At 35.0% G+C, this 7,006-nt stretch overlaps 1 protein-coding gene across 3 annotated transcripts in view; it reads right to left on the minus strand.

Annotated features, from left to right (window-relative positions):
- shisa7a (shisa family member 7a) overlaps window positions 1–6,794 on the minus strand; it is a 32,393-nt gene extending 25,599 nt beyond the window's left edge. For 2 of the 3 annotated variants that reach the window (XM_087286766.1, XM_087286764.1), the window contains exon 1: window positions 6,174–6,794. The gene's annotated coding sequence lies outside the window, so the exon portion shown is untranslated. Of the gene's footprint in view, window positions 1–5,694; window positions 5,945–6,173 lie in introns of those variants that run through there. The other variant, XM_087286765.1, reaches the window with a different exon arrangement.
- Window positions 6,795–7,006: the final 212 nt, after the last annotated feature.

Below are 7,006 nucleotides of genomic sequence, written 5' to 3' on the forward strand. Positions count from 1 at the left end.
TATAAAGACTTGAGGCTGTAATTGCTGCCAAAGGTGCATTAACAAATTATTGAGCAAAGGCTGTGAATACTTAGGCACATGTGATTTCTCGTGTTTTTTATTTTTAATAAATTTGCAACCATTTCAAAAAATCTTTTTTCACATTGTCATTATGGGGTATTGTGTGTGGAATTTTTGGAAATAAATGAATTTAATCCATTTTGGAATCAGGCTTTAACATAAAAAAGGTTAAAAAAAAAAGTGAAGTGCTTTGATTACTTTCAGGACTGTATCTTTATAATACTAACACTTACAAATCAATTTAATGTAAAAAAATGCATATTAATATTATATAAAATTAAATATTACATTATATAAAGTATTGACATTTGTAAAATCCAAAATTTTAAAAACATAAAGATTTTATATTCTATTATATTCTATTATTAGTCATTGACAAGAACATTTAACAGAAAATTTTTAATGCAGTTTTAACAATATAGTTTTAATAGCCTATTTCTGATACTGCTGGTCACACTGCTTTTAGCCGATATGCACACGTCTCTGGAACATCTTTCAGTCTGACTTCCTTGTAATGTATACATTTTTCGCGTTTTGTCTGTTTTATTTGCATGTAAATTAGATGTTTTATGAAATGATTTTTAGAATGTCCCATTGTTTATCATTGAATGTAACATTTTTGCCTCACTTGTAAAGCACTTTAAACTGCATTAATTTGTTTAAATAGTGCTACATAAACAAAAGCTTGCTTGCACAACTCATATTTTTGTCTTTGCCATGATTACAGTACATAATACTTTACTAGTTATTTTGCAATATACCAGTAAGTAGTCAGTTTAATGTGCAATTTAATGTGCAATTTAACTGGGTTAATTAGTTTAAGTAGGCTAGTTTATAACTAGGTTAATTAGGCAAGGCATCTGACAACAGTGGTTTGTTCTGTAGCTAATTGAAAGATAGTATTTCTTAAGGGGAGTAATAATATTGACCTTACTTCTTTAAAATTAAGAACTGCTTTTATTCTAGCCAAAATAAAAGAAATTAGACTTTCTCAAGAAGAAATACATATAGGAAATAGTTCCTAATTTCTTGCTCCTTTAAGCACCTCTTGGAAAATACATTTTTAAAAAATCTAATTTAACAAGAGGCTAATAACTGTGCTTTTAACTGTGTATACACACCTGAAGTCAAAATTATTTGCCCTCTGTGATTTTTTTTTAAATCTTTTTTTCCCAAATTATGTTTAACAGAGCAAGGAAATGTTCACAGTTTATCTGATAATACTTTTTTTTCTAGAGAAAGTCTAATTTGTTTTATTTCAGCTAAATAAATCATTCTTTAAAATCAAAATGGTTGATTTAAGGTTAAAATGATTACCCCCCTTAAGCAATTTTCTTCCACTGTCCACAGAATAAACCATTGTTATATAATGGCCTGTCTAATTACCCTAATCTGCATAATTAACCTTATTAACCTCGTTAAACCTTTAAATGTCACTTTAAACTGAATATAGTACCTTGAAAAATATCCACTAAAATATTATTTACTGCCATCATAGAAAATATAAAAGAAATTAGTTTATTAGTAATAAAAACTATTATGTTTAGATATGTGCTTCCTTTCTTTAAATGAAAATTGGGGGGAAGATATACGGGGGCGGGGGGTGGTTAATAATTTAGGAGGGCTAATAATTCTGACTAGGGCTGCACATCATATCGTTTCAGCATCGATATCGCAATGTGCACATCTGAAATAGTCACATCGCAGGATCTGCAATGTTGAGTCTGAATCGTAGTTGACCAGGAGCTACAGAGCACATGTGATTTGTAAGTTTAAACATAATAGAGGGCAACTTTATCCTCTGCATGTGTTTTTACTGCCTTTGACTGCACAATTCAAGAGAGTTTTAAAAATCTGGGCACAAAATATTATAATGTTGGAAAGCGTAAAAAAGAGTACTTGTATTTAAATTATTTATATGGCATTTAACTGAATTCAAACTGAAAACCGAGTGACTGAAAACTGAGTCCTTTACTTACCCTATTGGCAGAGAATTTAGCTTGTTTTAAGGAAAAACTCTTAGTTTCTTCTAAAGGTGAAAGCTAAACAATATTTTTTTTACTTGATTTAAGACATTTTTAGATATTTTCACTAGAAATGATATGCATTTTAAGAATTGTGATTATTCAATTTCTGTACCTGAATACTTTCAGATTGCCCAGAAAATTGTCAAATACAGCAATTCAAACTATCTTGTGAATTATATTTATATTGCAATATATACTGCAAAAAATAAAATATCGTAATATCAGATTTTTTCAATATTATGCAACCCTAATTCTGACTTTAACTAAATTATAATAATTAATATTATTATATATTCATACAGTCGAAGTCAGAATTATTTATCCCTGTTTATTTTCCCCCCAATTTCTGTTTAACGGAGAGAAGATTTTTTTCTACACATTTCTAAACATAGTTTTAATAACTCATCTCTAATAACTTACTTATTTGATCTTTGTCATGATGACAGTAAATACTATTTGACTAGATATTTTTCAAGACACTTCTATACATCTTAAAGTGACATTTAAATGCTTAACTAGGTTAATTAGGTTAACTAGGCAGAATAGGGTAATTAGGCAAGTTATTGTATAATGACGGTTTGTTCTGTAGACAATTGAAAAAATATATAGCTTAAAGGGGCTAATAATATTGACCTTAAAATGGTGTTTAAAAAATAAAAAAACTGCTTTTACTCTAGCCGAAATAAAACAAATAAGTCTTTCTCCAGAAAAAAAAATATTATCAGACAAACTGTAAAAATTTCCTTGCTCTGTTAAATATAATTTGGGAAATATTTTAAAAAAGAGAAAAATTCTATTGTGGGCTAATAATTCTGGCCTCAACTGTTTAATGACTTATCGATGTAACACTGGATGTGTGAACTGCCCCTGTTAACGAAGTCTTCATGATTAGCAGAACAGAACCTGCTGATGGGTTTGCCCCTTAATTAGGGCATGATTAATATGGATGCATTTAATAGCCAAGCTTTTAAAAGGACAGATTCAATTACAGATTTTGCACATACAGAGCAACCAGCGAGACCTACGTGGGAAGACTAGGGTTGTTTTTTGTTGTTGTTTTTGTTATTGTTTTTCAGTACTTTCCTCACACTTGTCATGAAGTTCTGCAAGAAGCAACCTGAGAAGATGTTTTAAAACTGCGACTTTGATCTGAGCAGGTGATCCATGTGGGCCGTTTCCAGTCTTCAACATTAAAACAGTAACCTCTCATTTGCATATCTATAATAAAGCGTAGGCCATTTCGACACCTTCTTGTCTATGCGAAACAGTATGCGCCTCTACAAACTGGATTAGCTTCTCTTTTTTTCCAGAACGCGGCGTCCAATCAGCAAGGCACTGTGGGCGACTTCTAAAGAGATGTGCGACTGAAGATGTGGCGCATTCACAAACAGCTTCAAAATCTGACGGAAACATGAGTTCGCTGAGAAAATCGTGGACGCTTCACCTGCCTTTAATCTGATCTTAGGAAATCGTGCCGTTCTGCTTCGATTTCATTGTATTCCTGTTGCAAAACATGTCTGTTTTGGCCATTCTGTCGACTTCTCTTTATCTCTCTCTCTCTCTGTGATATTCTGTGCGTGGGTTGAGGCAGCTCACTCTCTCTCAGAATAGCACTGCAGTAGTTCAGACTTGTATAGAAGGAAAGAAGGAGAAAGAGAATGATAGATAGGATGAATAGACCTTCTTCTCCCCTCCAAAAGCTGCCCTCCTCTTGAAAGACAAAGAGTTTGTCCTTTTCGCCTCATACCCCTGTGATGCTCCGAGCTATTTGCGGACTCGACTAGCAGTCCATCGCCCTAAAACATTCCATCGACTCCTATTAAAAATGCATATTTATAAAATGAATCGCCTTGTTCTTGATGTTGTTAAAAGGCTCGGCTGTCAAACGGATGAAATCAAAAGTGAAAGAGACTTAAAAACCCACTTTGTTTGCATCGTGGACAATGTAAGGGTCTGTAGAGCTAAAGGATCTAAATAGTTGTGGGCTTGCATTATCAAAATGTCTCAAAAACTAAATTCTGCTTGGAGCCTCAAATACTTTTCCAATCTGCATGAAGGAACATTTTTTAGGATGTAAAAAATGAAAAGTGAAAGAGACCAAAGAAATACACTTTGTGTGCATCGTGAAGCATTTCTGTCAGAGGTGCAAACCAACATAGTCTCATGGCAGTTTGTAATAAGTTGACCACATTCTGATATTTGTATTAATTTGCATGTTTTGGGATGATCTGCTCACGTCATAGTGACGCACATGTTTAGGGATGGGCCTTCTTTATAGAAAACGTAGTTTCTAAGACTCTCAATTCTCCAAAGCATGTATATATTTTTTTTCGGTGATTTCAGGTTGGTTTAATGAGTAAAATGTTTCGTAAAACATCAAAAAATATTTTTTTGTAAGTTAAAATTCTTGTCAGTGGTAAAGATTAATACACTCTCACATCATTTTGTATATATGAAGAGTTTAAATGGAAAAACCTTCAAGTGCCGTCTGAAATTTTCAGCTAAAATCAGCATTTTCACAGGCTATTGTGTGTAGTTTTAGTCATTTTACTCTTAGTGCAAAGAATAGGTTATTTTCATCGCCTTTAACATGAAATAACTGAACATAAACATAGGAGGTTAAGAGAAGTGCAAGATTTAGAGGAAATGTTCAGGTTATTGCATCTGAACTCTTCAGATACTGCATTATTGGCTAATTTATATGAATCAGTCTGATCTCAATTGTACTTTGGGGATGATCTGCTCAGGTCCCAGTGGCACGTATTTTATTAGTTTTTGGGAGGATGTGCCTTGCTTTTAGAAATTGTCTATTTTAGTACAAATGACATTATAGAAATCTCATTTCTTTTTTTGTTGCATTTTACTCAGATCAGGTAGGTGCAGACGGCCCATGAAAATGATTTCATGAGTAAAAGGTAATGCTGTGAGCTGCAAAATGTGTCATATGAAAGAAATCAGCTTTATTTACATGAGCTGGAATAATGTCACAGGCTAGAATAAAAAATACTTTTAATCTCTGTTAAATGAATGTTGCGAAAGGTAAAAGGGACCAAACAAACCCATTTTTTTGTGCAGCTTTGCAGAACTAAAGCAATAAGGTGAGGAATTATCACATTAATGGACAGTCCCTTCCCCCCCAAGCACAATCTGACTTCAGTGGAAAACGTGTTGCAAAACATCAAAATGTGCCATTTAGCAAGAACAAATTCTGCTTGGTTCTCCATGACAGCTAATTTCACAGATTTCTAAACAGGACAAACAGCTTTATTTGTATGAGCTGTAATAATGACATATCAGTTTGAATATAGAAATAATGACACACAACAAATATTGCAGGTGCTTTCTTCAAGTATTTTCAAGTTAACTCATATTTGTCATCATTTTTTACAGAGATGCCATCTTGATAACATCATGCCTTACAGTTTTATATATATATATATATATATATATATATATATATATATATATATATATATATATATATATATATATATATATATATATATATAGTTATTTTAGAAGTTGTTTAATTATGTGTAGGCCGCAAAAATCCCCCCAATCTGTGATTGTGTCAATTTAACACATGCAGAATGAGCGAGCGTCATACCTGTGGAGAAACACACCGTGCGAAAACTCCTCTGCGCAAAGCTGACTTTTGACGCTCTCGCTACACTCATGTTCCTCAATAACAACAGCTTTTGATACATTTCTGATAGTCGAAGGTGAAAGTATCGTGTATCGACGTGTCTCTTGCGGATTGTGGAGCTGTACTTCGCACGAGGGTGAGTAGGAGGACATGACAAGCAGCGCGAGCGCAATGAATGGCCGTCTGCGTAGGCGTGAATGCATGTTTGCACGAAGGCTGATGTGGAGCCACCTTACACTTACATATGTGTGAACATCTTCCTCTGGACGCCCGAAACTCACTCAAAACACAAGATGTGACACGAACATAGTCTCGCCTAACACCTTTGCAAGCGTAAGCCACGAAACTTCCATGAGAACAGAAGCATGGCGCAGAAAAACGCGCATTAATAAAGACATTTAGATGACATGCAGCTGTGTAGCTGAACTTAAAAGACTTACCTGAACTGAATTGCACTGATCCTCACGACAAACAACAGCAGCAGTCTCACATCTTATTCAACCTGAGCGACGATGATGGCTGAGGAATTATTCCCACAAACTGTTGCAGCGCTCCCCTACTGATGACAGCCTCGTTTTTTGATAACAAAACAACTGTTATAGTCACTCATTTCTTCCCAGGATTTTCTCTCACCAACCCCGCTCGTTTCCATGTTCGTACTACAGATTAGACCATCAATTTTTGCCCTTCAGTGCAACTTATTTGCGTGTAACGTTATGTGCTGTGAAAGTATTCCAGGTGAGATCACCTTTGTCTAGGTCCCTCGTGTGTTTTTAATGGCGCGCAGAATGACCGATGCCATGAATTGTTGCTCCTCAACGTTGCCGTTAATCGACGCCGCCTGCAAAGTGTGCACACAAGAACATTCCGACCCTGTCACGAAACACCGGTGGAATGAGGCGGGTGTTCTCACACAGGTCCGCTGCGCTGAATAGTGCGTTTATTGGTTTCGCGAGACGGCGTTGATGAGGGTTTGATACGTTGATTCCCGACCGCTTCAAGTGTTTCGTTTCTCAAACTACTTCTCATCCTTGCCACGATTATGGCTGGCTAAGCAATATGGTGTGTCTGTGTGTGTGTGTGTGGTGATGGGAGACACACAGATCGGTTGCCATGACAACGATGTCATTTTGTTTGTGACTCTAATAATCTTGATTCCGTTCCCTTAAAGATAGGAGAAATGGCTTGGGGATATATAGAGGTAAGCTATGGCGTTTGATAAATGTGGCAACCCAATATGGATTTAAAAACAAAATGCACATAAAAGACACGA

This window comes from Danio rerio, chromosome 16 (assembly GCF_052040795.2).
Source record: "Danio rerio strain M-AB ecotype USA chromosome 16, GRCz13ab, whole genome shotgun sequence".
NCBI lineage: Eukaryota > Metazoa > Chordata > Actinopteri > Cypriniformes > Danionidae > Danio > Danio rerio.